The following is a 20,711-nucleotide window of genomic DNA, read 5'->3' as shown; positions in this document are numbered from 1 at the left end:
TCTTCAATAGCAGAGATACTCTGTCCTTCCACATGTTACACCCAGGCATCACTGGCACGTTATTAAGGAAAGAGAGTGCTGTCTGAACACAAGTAGTATGATACTGAGTCCAGACACCCACTCCCCCACCTCCCGAAGCTACTACGTACCTAAAGAGCAGGTAGCGTATACAGTACAGATACACTGGACAAAGAGGCGGTTCCTACATGTGGGAATTCATCCTGCTGCTCACATTGGTACGCACTTTAATACTTATGGATTATCTATTTTCATCAAAAAACGTTGGGCCTCAGGTAAGGCCAGAGGCAGCCGCTGTCAGAGAAAGCTCTTGCTCCTTCAATGCTGCTTCTCTGCTCCTATTGTGCACCTTGAGTGGAGAACTCATGTCTGCCAAGCTCACTGCTCCAGCCTTAGCCCTGGAGCACAGCAGATGTTCAAAAATCACACACCGAGCCGGGCGCTCAGGCACATGCTGCCATCCCAGCACTCCGGTGCGCGATGTAGGAGAGACTAGGGTTGAGACCTGTGTGGGCTACACAGTGACCTGCTGCCTCCACAAGCAAACAAAAGTCACGAACTGAATGAAGAAGCAAATTATTTACTGACACTGGGCTGCACACTGAATGCACTCTGTTCCATTTTCCAACTGTTTCTGCCTAAGGAGACTCTTTGACACAAGTACTACGTGTTTCTACCCATGACTGAAGGAATCTGCCCAGGACGTGTCTCAGCCTCAGGTTGCAATGTTTGCCATGGCAGCAAGGCTCCACATTGACCAGTGAGTGGTAAGGACCGGGGAATAAGGAGGGCATTGTCCTGCCTGAGGGGATGGCTGTGCTCTGAGAGGAGCTGGGGAAGTCCCTCCCAGGTGGACATCTCTGCCAGTCAGTTATGGAGCTACAGGGCTCTGCCCTAGTTGTGCCCTTGGAGCTATCAGACCGAGGACCCTGTAGGGCCCTTGTGTGGGCACAAGTCTTGTCGAAACCAGAGTGGAGTTTTCTAAAACACACCAAAGATGGAGTTTACTCATGTTCACTTCTGAAGGAGAGCAAGCAAGCACTTCTTTGGGAGTTGGTGTTTGCTCTGCTGAAGGAGCGCCAGGAAGCCCAGGTTTGTGGGTGGGTCATTCTAGAAAATGCCAGCTCACTGCCACGTGTGCTGCTCACAGTGACAGCCACCAACTGTCTTAAGTGACTTGGGCAGAGCAGGAAGGTGCTTCTCCTCCTCCAGTGACCACCCAGTACATTTCCAGAACACTCTTTGTCCCTTCCTGTTCCCTTCTTTCTGAATGCCCAGGTTCCTGGAGGGGCTGCCCTCAGACTCCTGCTTTTGGAGAAGTTAGTTCAGGAACAGTTAGATGCTGGACATATTGAGGAATCAACTAGTGCATGGAATTCACCTGTTTTTGTTGTCAAGAAGAAGTCTGGTAAGTGGAGAATGGTTACTGATCTTAGAGCCATCAACAAGGTAATTCAGCCTATGGGGTCTCTACAACCTGGGATGCCGTTACCTTCTCTAATTCCTAAGGATTGGCCAATTATAGTTATAGACTTAAAAGATTGTTTCTTCACCATACCGTTACAAGAAAACGACAGAGAAAAGTTCGCCTTCACGGTACCTACCTATAATAATTCCCGTCCGGTACAGAGATTCCACTGGAAGGTACTACCTCAAGGTATGTTAAACAGTCCAACTTTGTGTCAATATTTTGTGAATAAACCTCTAGAAATAATTCGTAAAAAATTTCCACATTCGTTAATATATCATTATATGGATGACATATTATTGTCTGATTCAAATAAGGATACATTGGAAAAGATGTTTGAAGCAGTAAAAGAAACTTTGCCTCGCTGGGGATTACAAATTTCCCCAGAAAAAATACAAAGAGGAGATTCTATTAACTATTTAGGTTATAAAATAGATGCTCAGAAAATTAGACCACAGAAAGTACAGATTAGAAGAGATCGTTACCGGACTCTTAATGATCTTCAAAAACTATTAGGTGAAATCTCTCAATTACAGACAATTATCGGTGTAGAAGGGCATGATTTGAAACATTTGAAAATGGCTTTAAAAGGAGATAAAGATCTAAACAGCCCACGAGTACTATCAGCTGAGGCTGAAAAAGAATTAGAATGGGTAGAAAAGAGAATATTAGAAGCACATGTGGACCGTGTGGATCCAAACCTGGATTGTATTCTAGTTATTTTACCATCTAGAGAATACCCCTCAGGAATATTAATGCAGAGGGAAGACATCATACTAGAATGGGTATTTCTGCCACATAAACAGAATAAAAAATTGAAAACATATATAGAAAAGATCTCTGATTTGATATTAAAAGGTAAGTTAAGGCTTCGTCAATTGACTGGGAAAGATCCAGCTGAAATTATTGTACCTTTAACAAATGATGAAATTTCCTCCTTATGGAAAGATAATGAGTATTGGCAAATAGCTTGCAGTGACTTTTTGGGAACTATTAGTAATAACTATCCCAAAACAGAGAGAATAAAATTCATAAAGAAAACAATTTGGATTCTTCCACGTATCGTGAGACAAACACCTATTTCTGGAGTTCTTACCTTCTACACGGATGCAAACAAATCAGGTAAGGCAGGGTATAAATCAGGAAATATAAGTAAAGTAGTTCAAAGCCCTTACAACTCCGTACAAAAGGCAGAGTTATATGCCATTCTCATGGTACTTAAAGACTTTACAGAGCCTCTAAATATAGTCACCGATTCTCAGTATGCGGAAAGAGTTGTCTTGCATATTGAGACTGCAGAATTTGTTCCTGATAGTACAGAATTAACCTCATTATTTTTACAATTACAGGAAACCATCAGAAACAGGACTCATCCTATATATATAACACACATCAGGTCCCATACAGGTTTGCCAGGTCCTCTGGCACAAGGCAATGATGAAATTGATCGTTTGTTAGTAGGTAATGTGTTGGAAGCTTCAGAATTTCATAAGAAACACCATGTCAACAGCAAAGGTTTAAAGAAGGATTTTTCTATCACCTGGCAACAAGCCAAAGAAATAGTAAAAAATTGCCCCAGTTGTTCCTTCTACAATCAAACTCCATTACCAGCAGGTTGTAATCCTAAAGGTATTCATAGAAATGAACTTTGGCAAATGGATGTATTTCACTTCCCAGAATTTGGCAGTTTAAAATATGTACACCATACCATAGACACGTTCTCAGGATTCCAATGGGCTACTGCCCTCAGCTCTGAAAAGGCTGACTCTGTTATTACACACCTCTTAGAGGTGATGGCTGTTATGGGTATACCTAAAACGATAAAAACTGACAATGCTCCAGCATATGTCTCCAGTAAGTTGGAACAATTCTTCAAATATTATAATATAAAACATGTAACTGGTATACCTTACAATCCCACAGGACAAGCAGTGATTGAAAGATCTAACCGAACCTTAAAAGAAATGCTTCATAAGCAGCCGGGGAGAACAAAGACCCCTAAACACAGGTTACACAATGCTTTACTAACATTGAATTTTCTTAATGCTGATGATAAAGGACAAACTGCAGCAGAAAGACACTGGACTACAGAGAAGACTTCTGAATTGAACCAACCAGTGTATTTTAAGGATGTTATGACCTCAGTCTGGAAACCAGGATATGTGTTACGTTGGGGAAGGGGCTATGCTTTTGTTTCCACAGGAGAAGACAAGCTTTGGATCCCATCTAAATTAATTAAGATTCGATCAGAACAGAAAACGTCTCAGGAGGAGGAAGGATGACAGCTCATCTACAAGGTCTGCTAAGCATAAGGAGACCTCATAAAAGGAAAGAGAAGTATTCTGTTTGTGTCTTTACAGGACAATTAGAAAACCCTAGGTATATGGATACCTAAAGAAGAAAGGATAGCTACTCAGAGGACCACCAAACATGAAATAATGTGATGTGTTATCAATGTCTACATCTCTGTATTGTGTTATTATAATTTCTATTTCTTCCACTTCTTAATATGCCTGAGTCCCAATTCATTTAATTATTGCTGGCTTTGGAGTTGGATTGGCTCTCCTACTTTAAACCCAAGCGTATTATTAAAATGTAATTCAGACTTTCTGTATTATATCAAAGAGCCATTGATATAAGACAGAAACAACATCAAAAAAAAAAAGACATACCTATATGGGGACTGTCATCTGTGTATATTTGATTTTTCTAAAACTCTAATCTCCTTCATGTGTATTATCTTCCTCAGGGTTGCCTTTTCAAGTATTCATACACATAGAAGTTAAGAATTTCTGTGTTAACATTAATATTTCAGTTTTCTAGAGACAAAGGGATTTCTTGACAGTGATCTTCAACTGCTTCAGAAAGACAATGTGGATTCACTTTCCCAACTCTGCCTGATTCGACTGGATACATCTAAACTGCCCCACATCATCAACCCCACCTGACAGGCACCATCCTAAAACCAGCTTGGAACTACATCACCCGACACATCGTCAGGCCAAAAAACTGATACAGTGCATCTTCTACAATCTGATCAGAGCTTCAAACAAGAGCTTCAATCAAAATCAGAAATCTAATCCAGAACTTCAGTCAAGCCTCTCCTGCAAAACGACCTATTTAAGACTCTTGTTATACTAACAATTTTTTCCCACAGGTCCCCATGATTGTCATCGTCCCACTTCAGCAGGAAGTAACTTTGAGAATTCCACGTCCCCTCTCCCTACTATTGACATAAAAGGATAGTTTACCCCTGTTAGTGTAATTTGCAATTATTTAGGGTTGGAACCGGAAGGAGGTGTTCAGACTTAGGCATCCCTTTCGGATAAGTTTAGAATTTAGGTGGAATGGATATGTTTAGTTTAGGATAAGTAGATTATAACTTAATTATCACCCTCTATGTATATATGTTGCATATGTTTGAGTTTGTATCAAATTTAAATCTTCTATTTAGACTAAAAGGGGAATTGTAGGAGTGAACCCCACAAAGCTACCCGCCCAACAGGGCGGGGTCAAGGTAGAGATAAAAGGTAGTGAAAGGAAAAGGGGCCTCCCTCTTTTTCTCCTGGAAGCCAGCCACGCTTCTAACTCCTGGTATGTGCGACTCTCTCTCTCCCTGATAAATAAATATATTGTTTTTCCCTATATAGCCTCGATTACCGCGATACACGGCGACCTGAATTTCAACACCAGCCCTCATATAAAAAGTCAGCCATGGCCTTGCATTCTTGTAACCCTAGCACTATGCAGAGTGGAGATGGGAGGCTTACTGGCCGTCAGTCTAGTGCTAGGCTTGGTGAGATCCTCTCTCAAAGGAATAATGTGAAGAGTGGTAAGCAGAATGCCTGACCTCTTCCTCTAGCCCTCACACACCTGTCCAGGTACAGTATCACATCCGTATAGATGTGTCCAGGCACAGCATCATACCCCCCACACGTGTGTCCAGGCACAGCATCATACCCCCACACACGTGTGTCCAGGCACAGCATCATACCCCCACACACGTGTGTCCAGGCACAGCATCATACCCCCCCATACACATGTGTCCAGGCACAGCATTATACCCCCACACACGTGTGTTCTGGCACAGCATCACACCCACACACGTGTGTGTCCAGGTGCATCATCACACCCATACTCACATATGTACAAAGATGAAATAAAAACTTCTACTTACAGAAAAAAAATTCCATTTTTGACAGCACTTTCATACTTGAAAGGACTTCCTGGATGTGTTTTGGAGAACCCAGATATGATGTGAGTATTTGTGATGGTCAGTAGTCATTGCCCACTATATCCAGAGGCACCTTGGACTGAGGCACACTTCTGGGCATGTCTGTGAGGGTGTCTCAGAGATGACTGGAATGTGAGTGGCACTATCCTGAGGCCTGGGAGCTCAGGTGGGAAAAATAAAGAGGAGAAAGTGAGTTGAATGCCAGCCTTCTCTCTTCCCTGTTTCCAGCACAGGCGAGATGCGAGCCGGCAGCCTCAGTTCTACAACCACATCGTGGATCACTTGCTGCCACCAGCCTTCCGATCCTCCGTCCTCAGCCTCTGCAGAGCTAGAATGGCAGGTATGCACCACCCCTGACTTTAACATCGTCCTGAAAAGGATAATCTAGACCCAAGTCCCCCAACCTTGGTGTCCACCTTCACTCACTGTAGGGGACAGTCGGGCAAAAAATATGTGAAAGGTGTTGCCTAATAAGTCACTGAAACTTTAGTATAAATGAATCTGTCACCTTTCCCCCTTCACTCATCACAGCCATACAAAATATACACATTCACAGATGCTCCGCCCCCAGCTCACCCCACCCCCGCCCCGATGGACCCATAAGGAAACAACACAAGAAGGAGGAGTGAAACCTGCCTACGTGAAAGCCCTTCACCGAGTTCTGTCCAGACCCAGAGTTCTCTGATGAGGGTGACCATCAGCAGTATAGAAAAGAAGGCTACTTGCACTGCAGGCTAAGCTCTCTTCCTTTGCAATTGGACTTCTCCAATTGCAATTGAAATGGGTTGTGGGGAGCATTGTGCTGGCTGGGATGGCGCTGTTGTACCAGCTGGTGGTAGGGCCTTTCAGCCTGAGACGCAGATGGAGCTCCTGTTGCCCTGCTGGGCCCTTTTAGAATTTACTTTACTTTTTTTTTTTTTTTTTTTTTTTTTGTTCCTTGCTTCTGGCTTAAGGACCATCTTCAAAACTCTCACCAATGATTAAAAAATAAAGAACGAAAAAGCTGATTAGCAGAGTTGCAGGAGAGCCACGCAGTGATGAAGTGGGGGGCAGCGGGGGGAGAGGGGTTGAGGAGCTGCAGTTTTTAAGCCTGGAAGGATGAACCTGGAAGACAAGATTGAATAATAAGGTTTAAGTGCCAGACACTTATTAACCAACCACTACCCACATCATGATCCCCTAGCAGAGGCTCAGCATTGAGCAGGGGACCTTGGCTCTGCCATAAAGCCACAAAGAACAAGGCTGGGGGGAAGAAAGCGCACACTGAGGACAGAATGGTCTAAGATAGACATAAGAAAGGACTTCCTGGAGCTCAAAGTGGCTTATGAAATCACAGGGAATTCAGGAGGAAAAAGAACAAATCCAGCCTTTTAAGTATTAAGTATGACTATTGCTGAACTGTGGCTTCCTGGACACGGGGTCTCCTGGTATACTCTGTGTGACAGCCTTCGAGGTGATCTGGGGCAAGGGGGAAGTGTTTAGTAGTGTTGTGGAAGAAAGGGTTTCATGGGTTTCTTAAGAACAGAACACAAACCAATTCAAATAAATGTTTCACCCCTATGACAAGAGGAGTGTTTGGAAAACTCAGCCCCAGGAAAGGTGAGATGATGAGAGTGACCTTGGGGGGTAGGGGTGGGGGCCATCCAAGACTCTAGGTGTGCACGGGTGGGAGGATGTGGAGCCTGATGGATGGAGGTGGGTCTATAAAAGTCAGGTGTAAAGAGAAGCCTTCCCGCCAGCCTGGTTCCAGAGCCGCATCAGTCCCAAATAAACACACAGGAGGCTATATTAATTATGAAGCTGTTGGCCTTGCTTGTTTCTTACTGGCTAGCTCTGACTTAAGTATTTACCCCATAATTGTTAATCTAAGTATTTCTCTTACCGGAGAATTTTCCGGGCTTCTTATCCCTAGTTACATCTTGACTTCCTGTGTTTCTCCTACCCAGACTCCTCGACTCCTAGTCCCACCTATCTTGCTTCCCTATTGGCCAACAGTGCTTTATTGACATATACACAGGACTTCCCCAACAGTCAGGCAAGAAACTAGCCATGGGCCGGGCGTTGGTGGCGCATGCCTCTAATCCCAGCACTCGGGAGGCAGAGGCAGGCGGATCTCTGTGAGTTAGAGGCCAGGCTGGACCGACAGCCACCCTGTCTCATAAAAAAAAAAGAAAGAAACTAGCCATGGTGAGGGCCATTTTAAGCTTCTGCATGTAAAGCTAAACAAGCTGGAAGTAGAGGCTTTATGGGTCAAGTTTGCAGAAAAATAGGCTGGAGAGAGAAAAGGGAATGGGAACCAGCTCCAGCCTTTATGGTTCCTGCACATCTTTTGTCTTGTGGAGGGTATCCCATAGTTGAAATTTAGTCTATTGCATAAACCAATTGCCTGCCACCAAGACTGAGCATGCTGAAGACTGAGGGTCTATTTGTCTAACTCTCTGTTGAAGTCTTAGCAACTGGTAGAGACTACTGTACTCAAGGCTCCCTACATGTTTTTTGAGTGAAGAAATAAGTATATGGGCAATGAGGTATGGAATTCTGGACTACAGCTCTTAACCTCTGGCAATTCTTTGTTTTATTATCTATTTATTTATTTAGTTGTGTAGGGGATTGACTCAGGACACTTGTGCATGCTAGATAGGCTCTTTACCACTGAGCCAAATCCCTTCTCCTGGTACTATTAAAGAACAGGTAAGCAACTGGGCTCTTTAAGGATGCTATCTACCTGGGGATAGAACCATGATGGCCCATTGTACCTTCCAAACCAATGGCCCTTGGGTTTTGTCCACGATGTCCAGTGTGTGGCATGTAGCCAAGCCAAGCTGACATCAGAACCATCGTTTCTCTGGACTGGTACTTCCCCTTGCTTGTGAATGCTGGATACAAGTTTGCAGATCTAAGAATATTATGGCTAAACAGCAGAACTGGACAGGGTCTTTGATTCAGCTAAATATTTTTTTTGAGACAGGATCTCATTATATAGTCCAGACTGATCTCAAACTTGTGGTTCTTCCATCTCAAGTTCCTAGATTCTGGAATAATAGGTTGTGCCACCACACTCACTCAGCTTCAACCAAAACACCACTGACAGCTTACCTCCTTCTCATTAGTATCCAAAGAAAGGTCTGGAGCCAGAAAGAGATGGCAGAAATGAGAAAGGTTTCATCAACTAATGAAGGGTCTGTTGTACCTGCTCATTTCTCCATTGGTATCTATGGGGTTGGGGTTGAGAGATGTACCTTGGAAACATGCTGGTTTGGGAATCTTCAAAGCTTACTTTGTCATTTGTAGGTGGGAAGGCCCAGACAAGCCATTGTACTTCCCTGAAACTGAGTGTCTTGTCCCTAATCTGAAGAGAACAGTTAGGACATTTTCCTGTCAGGACTAGTGAAGGATAACTTGCAAAGCATTTCAGAAACCACTAAGTACATATTGATGTGACTCTTCTTTTCTTGTTTTTTTTCTGTTTACTTTGGGAACTTAGAGCCAGCCTTTGGACCAAGTATTGCCGTCTGCAAAAGTCCTCTTAATTCTCAATCCTACCCCCACAACAAACCAAATATTCTGACCTAAGTTACATTTCAGTACCACTAAAAACTACACATGTTGGTACATTTGTTGGACCTACTGTCTAATTTATGTTGTTTTATCTTTCTTTAGACACTATAGTCTAGAGATTTTTGCCTTGTGTGTATATTACTACTCTGGTTTTGAGGAGGACAGCTGCAGAATTTAAATTATCTAAGATCACACAAGTTCTCTGCTCTAGATCTTGCAAGAGTACAGGAGGCATGTGCTGACTGGGGAATAGAAGGATACTCATTATGTTTTGAAGCTCTTGAATTCTAAATTTAGGCAAGAAAGGCTCTGTATCCATTCATTTATTTGTTAATTCATTCAAGAACTGTTTTGAGTTATGAAGCAGATGCTGTTAGTGTCCTGCCCACAGCCCCTCTGTCATTCGTGGGCCCATGATTACAAACATGCACTACCTTCTCCCATGACTTTAGGAAAGATGCTAAACACAAGCATGCAAGTGCAAAGGTCACAAAAGCTACTGTGGAAATGGCCCCTGTCCATTCCCTTTTCCCACTCCCAGAAATTGAGTAAGTGCTTTCGTGGTATGTGTGCTAGAAATACTAGTGAGTTAATGCTGACTGGACTAGTTTTCAACTAGGGATGGACAGACATTGCAGAATAAGGGCTCCCCTCCTGGATTGGTGAGAGGGATCAGAAAGTTAATATGCTTGGTGCCAAGCCTGAGGAATTGCAATCAACCCCAGGACTCACATGGTGGAGGAGGTAACCAAACCTTAGAATGTCCTTTGACTTCCACATGTGTGCCCACATATGTGTGCACATATACACTAGGTAAATTTAAATTCTTTAAAAAAATCCACTCCTTGCATCTCAGGTTCATCAGCAGGATTTTGCCTTAGTGGTCCACAATAGTTTCTTGGGTGCACTCTGTACTGGCTTCTCCCCCCATCTCACCTCCCTGCTCCCCCATTAGACATTCCTGCTATATATATCTTCTTGTATTTATGTCTTTCTCCAGGGTTTCTTTCTGGAGAAATCTGATCTGTGGCAGTTTCTTACCAGAATCAAGGCATTGCCTGGGTCTGTTGCAATGGTGTATTGCAGAGACACACGCTGACCTCAGAGGTCTGGGTCTGGCCAATGATGCATTGCAGAGAGACATAAGGACCTTAGAGGGTCTGGAAATGTTAACCCACACATGCATGGTATTTCATTTTACTTGTTTTCTATATAGTTTTTTTTGTCAATAGGGTTTCACTCTATAGCTCCATGATATCCCAGGATTCACCATATATTCCAGGCTGGCTTTAAATTTACAGCAATTGCCTTGCCTTAGCATCCTAACTACTGGAGTTACAGGCATAAACAACTTGCCTTGCTTTATTACTTTTCCTTATTATATTTTTGGGTGAGGATTGAGGTAGTCTCAATATGTCATCTAGATGGTTACAAAGTCATGATCTTCATACCTAAACCTCCTGATGCTGAGATTGTAGGTATATGCTACCACACCTGATTTAGTACTTCATTGTTTCTATTATTTTAAAATCCTGCCCCATTCACACACACGCACACATTTACACGTACATCCTATACTCTGGTCTGGATGACTAGTATGCTTGCTCGGTGATGGAATGCAACTAGTTCACTTACAGAGCTAACTACTACATTTGAAAGTTTTTGTTTTGTTTGTTTGTTTGTTTGTTTTGAGACAATGTCTCTGTAGCTTTGGAGCCTGTCCTAGAACTCTGTAGACCAGGTTGGCTTCGAACTCACAGAGATCCACCTGTCGTTGCCTCCTGAGTGCTGGGATTAAAGGCATGTGCCACCACTTCCTGTGTGGAAGAAAGTTTTGAGGTATTTATTAAACACAAACATCATTAAAAATTGAATCATCTAAAATTTGTCATGAGGTAGATTTTTAAAAACAAAGATACTAAATATCATTGTTTTTCTCATGTCTACACAGCAGAGATAGTTTACAGAGGCATGTGATTACAGAATTCTCCCTATGTTTGACTTGAACACAATGGGATCTGAAGCAAGTATTTACACCATAGGAATTGGCAAACGCTATAAACAAGGGAGGCATCACTTATAAAAACCAGTGACTAAATATTTACCAACACAACATCAACAATACCTTGCCTGGAATCTTGCCCCAGCTCCCTGTGTTTCCTATCTGTTACACCATACAATCTGTTCTGTGTATTGCAGCATTTATAATGTGATCATTTATAATACTGATCAGATTGCCTTCCCCCATGTAAGGTTCCCCTGGATCTTTCATCCTGTCATACCTCTAGGCACCTCCTCCATACCTATCTGCCCTGGCTTTCCTTCTCCCCTAAGCCCTAGACAAGTGGCCAGCCTTTCTTCTGTTCCCTGCCCTAGTATCTTTGTGCTCCCTCTTCTTCATTCTGAGACAAGGTCTGTGTCTTATGCAATCTCAACTATATCCCCTGTCCCTCCATAGAGTCTTTCTCTCATCATCTTTACATCCATAGCACTCCTATTTCCAAATTCTCACTCTTCTCTGTCCCGTGAGCCTATTGTCTTTCCTTGTAGCTCATTGTTCCACTTGAACCCCTCTTTGCTTGTTTATGGTTGTCCTTCTCTATGATCCATCTCCCAACTGTACTGTGACTATGAGCATGGAAGATAATCCTTTATCTTACCCAAGGCTGTGTCATCAGAACCCAGAGAGTGATGGGTACACAGTGGTACTCATGAGATACACCTGTGAGATGGAGGGATATGCATTGCTTCTCTGTTTATTCTTTAGCCCTCTTTGACCTGGAGCCTGCTTCACCAGCCATTCTCTTCACTGTTTCCCCAAGTCCCCTGAGACTGCTGAGTTGCAACATTTGCTGCCTAGCTCTTCTGTTGGACTTCCAGGTTATATTGAACACCGATCATTCCTTCCACCCCTTGAAACCTCCAGCTCCATAAGCCCACCCTCTCCGGGTTTACAGTCCCCTCTACTGTTGTGGAATATTTGTTTACACTGTGAAGATATCTTTGCCAAGATGCCTTCTGATTGGTTTAATAAAGAACTGAATGGCCAATAGCTAGACAAGAAGAGGTTAGGTGGGACTTCCAAGGACAGAGGACTCTGGGAAGAGGAAAAGGCCAAGTCGCTAGACAGACTTGGAGAAAGCAGGATGGGTAGTACGAGCCTCATGGTAGAACATAGATTTAAAAATATGGGTCAATTTAAGTTTAGAGAACTAGTTAGGAACAAACCTAAGCTAAGGATGAACTTTTATAATTAATAATAAGTCCCTGTGTTGTTATTTGTGAGTTGGTGGCCCAAAGAAAAGTCTGACTACATCCTACCCCTTCTTGGACTCAGCTGTGCATAATGTCTGTGGTGCCAATCATTCATTTCTGCCAATACCTGCATTCCACTGGGATCCAGGCTTACTTATGTGACATGTTTTGGCTAAATGAGGCAACAGAGTTCTGAGCCTCACCTTCAGGAGACCTTGTGTACTTCTGCTTGTCTTCTTTTGCTTCCATAATGAACACAATGGCGATGTTTCCTTGGCCTTACTGATCCTTGGAAGAGTGAGTGAGCCAAGAGCTTCAGAGTAAGCCTCTCGTACACTCTAGTCAAAGCTCAGGCTAGAGAGAGCATGTCCAGACCACTCAGAGACCTGTCAGCAAGCCAATAAATCTCAGCCAAGGCCTAAGTTAAGTCACAGAATCCTAAGCTATATAATGCAAAATCAGATTTGTTTTAAGCCTTTGGCTTTTAGAGTGTTTTGTTATGTGGCAAGAACTGACTGATACACTCTTTTGTGGGATTTCTGCTCTTTGTTTGACTCTTCAACACTGGCTTTTTCCTGTCTCCCAGTACCCATAGCTCTGTACTCTGTGCATGGTCATTGCTGTCCTTCTCATGGCCACTGACTCTCCACTTGGCGCATTTTGGCTTCCAAACTCTGTTATGGACTCGAAACTTCAGTGACAGACATTGGTACATATTGCAATATGGTCCTGTAGGATTGCATGTCCTAATGATGCTGTAGCTGTGTAAGTTTGGGTGGTACATTTGAAGCTGATTGTGGAATAACAGCACCTAATGTTTCAGAATGTGTTGTTGGAGAGTAAGTGAGGTATTGCCTGTTGTATCTCCCTCAGGACTTCCTTCAGGTGCATTTCCCTCAATTCCCTTAGCCAGTTACATATCCTGTCCCAGAAGTGACACCACCATGGTCCTGTGACTCAGGCTAGAAACTCACAGGTGATGCCTGTCTCTCCCTGATCTTTGTTCACCAAACTCACTTGCGTCACCTGCTAAACACACTCCTACCACCCCATCCTGCCCCTTTCAAACATTCATGCTGCTTCTTAGTTGAATTGCTGTGAGGGGTCATCTCCCAACCCAGTGGGTCCCCAACCTACCTGGGTCTCAGTCACTCTAAGAACATAGTGAGGGAATGATCATGGATGTCATGGTCAGAAACCCTGTGTTGAGTGGCTACCACCAGAAATTTAGCTCCAACCACCTCTGTTCTTCCCAGAGACACCAGATACCTTCCAATATGCAGCCTTTATGTGTGTGGACTCTGCAGTCAGCCAGTCCTCGTCTGACTATCCTTGGGAGAGTGGGCAGGCTACCCACCCTGTCCGAGCCTCTGTTTCCTCAACTTTAAAATGGAGGTATTTACAGAGCCTCCCTTATGGGGCCATTATGAAGGTTAGATAATTTTACACCTTTTCAGGGTGCTTAAAACAATGCCTGGCTTATTATAAGTTCTAAAAATACTGTATGTTTTACCCTGACTTTTCTTGAATTAAAAAAGGGTTTATTTATTTATTTTCTGTGTATTAGTGTTTTACCCAGTGTGTGTGTATGTATGTATGTATGTATGTATTTTATTTTCTGTGTATGAGTGTTTTACCAGTGTGTGTGTATGTATGTATGTATTTTATTTTCTGTGTATGAGTGTTTTACCCGGTGTGTATGTATGTGCACCATGTGCATTCCCGGTCCCTGCAGAGGTCATGAGCGTGTACTGGGTCCTGTGGGACTGGAATTACAGATGGTTGTGAGCCACCTGTGGGTGCTGAGAACCTAACTCAGGTCCTCTGCAAGAGCAACAAGTGCTCTTAACCTCTGAGCCATCTCTCCAGTACTGTGTGTCTTTGTGTGTGTGAGAGAAATTTCATTTCATTTGTCATCCTTCTATAGCTGTTGACAAAGCAAAACCACCTTTAAAAACTGTACCATATCTTTATCTTTCTGCCTACTCTTGTAAAATAATACCTGCAATTTAGTAATCAAAATCAAGGCATTGCCATGAATTAATAGACCATGCTTGGTAATTAATCTTACATGTTTAATTTTTCCTAATAAGAATGCTTCATTTACTTTAAATATGCAACTAAAACCTAATGTGTCCCTTTTTCGGAGTCTGCTTGACTTAAGTATGTTTGCTTACAAACCAAGTCTTAGCTTTTTGAAGACCCTGCCATTTGGTGGATTTTGCTATAGCCGTGTAACCATAAGACATGGAACATGTCCACCACTCCCGTTCTCCTGTGATCCGCCTTGGAGACAGTCTCTCCCTCTCTCTATGCTCTCTGGCTGCTCTTGCCAGATATCTGCCCTGGGTATCCCAGTCTCTCCCCACTGGGTATCCCAGTCTCTCCCCACTTAGCCTTTGACCGTGTTGCTCTTCCCAGCTGCATATCTTTTGGCCCGGGTCCTTGCACGCTTCCTTTAAGCTTCTGCTCACCTCTTCTCTCTGTCTGGGTTAACTTCCTGCCTGGAGTCTGCAGTCAACCCCAGGCCTCTCTGATGATACTGCCCACTTTGCATGGAAATCTCCTATCCACACCTGCATGAGACATTGTGGACTGTCATCTGTGCGTGGCAGGGACCTATTTCATAGGTTTCAGCCTGGAGTCTGCCACTGAGCAGATGGCACCCAGAGGCCGGACAGTGACACGGGATCATCCTCATAAGGCTGGGGAATGTGTGATTTAGCTGGCTGCAGCCCATGTTGGAAGTCCTTAGCCTCAGAGTGCCTCTCACTCCCCTCTAAGGCACCTTCTATTTGTTGATTCCGAAGGTGACTGTTTCTCCAGCTGCTCCTTGGGAGAGCTGAAGAAGAGGCCAGGCGTGGCAAAGTGGAGCCAGGGACCGGAGTTTGCACAGCACAGCTAGAGGGTGACAGAGGATGAAGGTGCAGGGGAAGAAGGAAGGAAGAGCTCACGCCATGCTACACTGTTCCATCCTGAAATGAGTACTGTGAGAGACTGAACCAAATATTGAACTAGGGGAAGGAACAGAGAGGGAGAACCCTTTTTGTAAACACTCCTCACTCCTGGGGACTCTGTGATCCTATTGCCCAATGAATAATATTTACAAAACCTATATTTGCCATCCCCTCCTCCATGCATGCTCTGTGCCAGGTGCAGGTTCCCATGTAGAAGGTATAACAGCGGCCCCTGCCACACCCTCTGCCACTCACAGGACCGCTAAGGGCTTCTTGTTTCTAGGCTTTCTGTACTGATGGAGGTGTGAGATGAGTTAAATTCTCCCCCTGATGAAGAACCTTCTAGACAACAAGTACTAAGAATAGGTAATGAATAAGGACGCCTTCTTCCCTCTTGAGGGGAATCTTTGGGGGTGGGATCTATAGGACTTTTCTGCATCCCCAGTGACATGAGCCTTGGCTGTTCCCACACCACAGCAGCTGCTTGCTTGATACCATGCTTTCTCTGTTGGTTCCTTCCCTCCCCAGTTCTCCATCACTGTTCCCCAGCTTGTCTCCCAAATGAACTTCCGTCAGCCCTTCAAACCACAGCTCTATAGCCACAGATTGAACTAGCAAGCCAAAAATATTTGGAAAACACTTGTCTGTATTGAGCACGTGCAGATTTTTCCCCCTTGTCATGACTCTCTAAACATTACAGTATCACAACTATTTACGTAGCATTGCGTGGCAGTCTGCATATGCTGCCCAGAGAGGATTTAAAGCACACGGGAAGAGGCTGTAGGCAAATCATTTTAGAAGAGACTCGCCCATCTCCAGACTCTGCAACCTGGTAAAGGGGGTCCTGGAACTAATCTCTGTCAGATGTTGAAGGACTACTACATTTGAACCAATTCCTCCTGCCGGGATCTGCTCTGGGAAAATCTGAAGACACACAGTGAAGAAGATAAAAGGCAACGCTGCTATGGACAAGTCTGTGGGCCCTTGGTGGATCTGGGTGTCCTCTGGTCTGCATGTTCAGCCTTTGTTTTCCTCAGGCTCTAACAAACACTAGTGAATGAATGAACACATGAATAAATGTGCTTACTTACTTACCCCCAAAAGAAAGAGCAACTGTTTTAAAGTCTATTTATGTTCAGCGAGGTAAATGCCTTGCCCAACATCCAGCCAGACTAGTTGGTAGCAACTGCTGGCCAGAAGCTGGGATCCTTGAATTTTATTTCAAGTGAGTGTCTGTGCTGGAAAATGACTGAGTGTGGAAAGGTAATCCATGTTAATTCCTGCCGATTAATCATTAATTTGCTAAGGAACTGCTGAGATTAAAACTAGAAATGAAGGGTTTAGTTTCAACCTAACCCCTGTGTATTTTCTTCCTGAAGCTTAACTTTCTACCAACAGCTTGTATAGTAGCAATGACTAACTGCAGTGCTTGTGGGAGGAACTGAGGCAAGACTTGAAGGCCACAGAGGCTGGGGCAGTCATAGTCCTTTTGGTGTCTTAGAAAATTACATTTGAGGCTGGGCAGTGGTGGCATGAGCCTTTAACCTAGCACTTGGGAGGCAGAGGCAAGCAGATCTCTGTGAATTTGAGGTCAAGATAGGCTCCAAAGTCATACAGAGAAACCCTTTCTGGAAAAACAAACAAACAGAAAGCAAACAAAGAATAGAAAAAGAAAAGAAACTATATATTTTAGAGACTGGGGATATGACTCAATGGGTAAAGTGATTGCTCTGAAAGCATGGAGACCTTGAGTTCAATTCCCAGCATGAATGAGAAAAATCCAGGCACCACATGTAATCCAAGCACTGTAAAGATGGAGATAGACAGAGCCCCAGGACTTACTCATTAGCAGTCTAGCCAGAGTAGCGAGCTCAGGGCAGACACAGACCCTGTCTCAAAGAATGAGGCCCAGAACAATAAAGGATGAGGCCTGACATCAAACCATCAAACTGGCTTCTGTACACACACACACACACACACACACACACACACACACACACACACACAGATAGAGACAGAGGGACAGAGAGTAAGTTCATTTCAAAAAGGCTGACCTTGGCTCAAGCTCAAAGGGATAATTTTAAGAGATACGGTTAAAATGGTTATAACCCAACGTTAAACTGGTGGTTCATGCCTTAATCCCAGCACTCAGGAGGCAGAAGCAGGCAGATCTCTATCAGTTCAAGGCCAGCCTGTTATACACAAGTTATAGGACAGCCACGTAATGAGACTCTGGCAAACAAAAGCACCAAAACTTAAAACTATTTCAATTTAAGTTGTTTTTGAAGACCTGGTATTGGACTGGTGAGATAGCTCAGGGTAAGAGTGCTTGCTATGAAAGTCTGACTACCTGAGTTTGATCCCTGGAGTCCACCATGGAAGGAGAGAACCAACTCTTCTGAGTTAGTGCATGGTGGCATATGCATCCCTCTTCTAAATAAGCTTTGTTTTTGTTTTTGTTTTATTTGGTTGAGCCTAGCCTTTAACGACTGAGTTATCCCTCCAGCCCATTTTTGTATTTTTTTAAGGAGAGAATGTGTTAGGGCTAATATTTGGAATACCACTGGACCAATTTCATGGATTGCCAGCAGATTTTCTTGAGTAAGAACCTCATGGATCCCGACACTTGGAATCAAATGTCACAAGGATGGATATAACAACCAAAGACGGTATCTCATACTGTTTAGGGAGTGTGGCCTTCCTTAACAACATGACATGCAGGCCACCTAAATTTCCTTTGTTCTTCCTGGATCTTCCAACTCGCTTCTTTCATTTATTCAAGAAAATTCCATCTAAAGAATAATGTTTGCAGATAAAGCCCTAGCCTCCTTGCTCTCTCTCATCCTTGTAGAACTTGTCTTAAGACTCAGGGGCTGGTGCTTTGTGTGTAGTTACTTAGGTTTAAAATAAAGCATTTTCCCTGTCATTCACGGGTTGTGCAATCCTCCTCAGGGTTACACCCATCGCCACCTCAGCACGGCAGTGTGAGCAAGAGCAGCCCGCGGCCACGGGGATTCGAACCACAATCCATCTGCCTAGGTGGAGCCGACTCGGTGGCAGGGGGGAAGGGGAGAGCGGTGGCGTGGAGAGCAGCGGCCCAGAGTAGGCGGGGCCGGCAGGCGACCTCCCTAGATGGGCGGGGCGTTAGAGACCCGCCTCCGCGCAGAGCTGAGAGTTGCGCTGCGCGGCTCCGCCCCTCTTCGGCCCCGCCCCCCGCGGCTCCCTGCAGCTCCTCCCCGCTCCCATTGGCTGAGACGTAGACCCTCCTTTTTACCCAATGACCGCCGCCGCGGAGCGGCAGTCCGCGATTTGATTGGACAGCTGCCGGTAGAGTGGCGGTCAGTAGACCAATGGGAATAGGCGGCTCGATGAATGGCTGGTCCGGGTGGGGAAGGCAGGAGGCGGCGATCCCGGCGGAGGGGGCCGTTCGCCAGCTCCGAGGCAGAAAGTGCCACGACTCCACACGCGCGCACGCAGCCAGCGAGCGGCCGGAGCGGACGGCGGACGGGGCGGACGGCGCCGGGGTCGCGGTGTGTGCAGCTGCTCAGGGGCGGCTTCTTGGCGGAGGCTCGGCCGGCTCCTCTCTCGCGGTTCGGCGGCAGCGGCGGCGGCGGCGGCGGCGACGACGACTGCTCTTGCCTTCTCGCTCTCCCTCTCGCGTCTCCCGCTGCAGGTAAGAAACTTGGCCGGGCCCTGCAGCGGCGGCGGCGGTGGAAGCGCGCGGGCCGGGCCGTCGGTGCGCCGGGCCGGTCGCGCCGCGCCGCGAGTGACACGTCTCCTCGGCGGCCCCTCCCCCCGGCGGCGCCGGCCCTCCCGCCCTGGCGGTGGCCGCGGCCCCTCGGGTGGGACGGAGCTGCGTGTGCCAGGCCGAGCCCGTGCAGGGGCGTCGGCCGAGCGCGCCCCTCGGGATGGACTCCCCGGCCGGTCGGCCGGCCGGGAGCTGCGGCGGCCCCGCGGCGCAACGTGGCGACCCCTCCCTCCTGGTCTGGCCGTCGGGCCGGCCCGCGCGCTCCGAAGTTGGGCTAAGAAAGTTGGGCGGCGGGGCGGGGCGGCGCACAGCTGGCGGAGGAAGGGGTTAAGTTTCGGGAAGCCACCGGATGACGTTGCCGGGCCGGAGTCCGGGCCGGAGGGGGTGGGGGGGGGGCGGAAGGCGGTGGACCGGCCTGGGACGAGGGCTGAGACTGGATGGGCGACGCGGGGCCCAGAGCCCGGGGCTGCGGGCCGTGGCCACTGGACACGTCGGCGGCCCCGACGGGGCGGGCGGAGGCCACAGGGTTCGCTGCGGGTGCAGTCCCGGACTGGCCTTAGCAACTTCCCGGAGTGCGGGATGAGGCTCTCTGCTCCCCCTGGCGGCGGGGCCGCAGCACCGTTTCCCGGCGGGGCCGCGCGCAGCCCGGCGCGAGGGTGCCGGACCCGACCAGAGTTGGGGCCACCCGGGGTCCTGCCTGGCCTCTCCCTCCCGCGGCTACGATGAATGGACCCGTGGTGCCAGGCCCCGGCGGAAGCAGACACCTCCGGCCCTGCCGGCCAAGCGCGTTGGCACTGGGCCCGCCGTCTGTCCCGGCCCGCCCGGCTTCCCGGCTGTGCCCGGTGCAGGGAGGCCAGCCGCCCCGAGCTTCCAGCGGTACGGGATGCTTCAGGGGCTCCTTCTCGTACTGTAAACCACCAGCTATAATTCTGTTGGTGTCACTCTTGGTGGACGGTAGTTAACCAAGTGGTTTAGCTCAAAGCTTTCCCATTTCCCCATCAGAAAAAACAGGGTTCCCGCTGGTCTCTGTTTGAGAGACAGCGGTGGAGGCCACACGTAGGGAGTAGCCGGCTAGTATTGACTGTTCTTGTGGGATTTGTGGTTAGGGACGTGAGAGACAAGGGAACAAGGTGGATCCTCGTTCATACTGTGAACCACGCAGGATTCCGCCCCTTTGACCACCTGAGGCCCATGTCTCCTAACCTCTGAACCTGGGTTTCCTTATCTCTAGCCTGAAGATAGTACCACCCACTCACCACTGGGATCGGGGAACTGGGCAGGAAGTATGGGATCTTGTGCAAAACAGAGAGCAGTTTGGCAATAACTCTTGAGGTCAGAGGTCAGATCTGGGAAACACCAAGGAAATGAAACTTTGGAGGATCCTGGAGCCTCCCACATCTCTATTTGCTCTAAGCTAGTCATTCATTTGCTTAAAGCCGTCTGGTGGGGGTGGGGGTCCTGGGTGGAAGTTTG

The 20,711-nt window shown here is 46.3% G+C and overlaps 1 protein-coding gene across 1 annotated transcript in view; it reads left to right on the top strand.

Moving 5' to 3' along the window:
• Nucleotides 1-19,034: 19,034 nt before the first annotated feature.
• The window catches only part of Rrbp1 (ribosome binding protein 1), a 63,316-nt gene continuing 61,639 nt past the window's right edge, over nt 19,035-20,711 (top strand). Inside the window, 1 exon segment of the mRNA XM_040746396.1 lies at nt 19,035-19,163. The gene's annotated coding sequence lies outside the window, so the exon portion shown is untranslated.

The sequence above is a fragment of the Mesocricetus auratus genome, unplaced genomic scaffold, assembly GCF_017639785.1.
Source record: "Mesocricetus auratus isolate SY011 unplaced genomic scaffold, BCM_Maur_2.0 Super-Scaffold_100004, whole genome shotgun sequence".
Lineage (NCBI taxonomy): Eukaryota > Metazoa > Chordata > Mammalia > Rodentia > Cricetidae > Mesocricetus > Mesocricetus auratus.
This window is presented reverse-complemented; position numbering and strand designations above follow the sequence as displayed.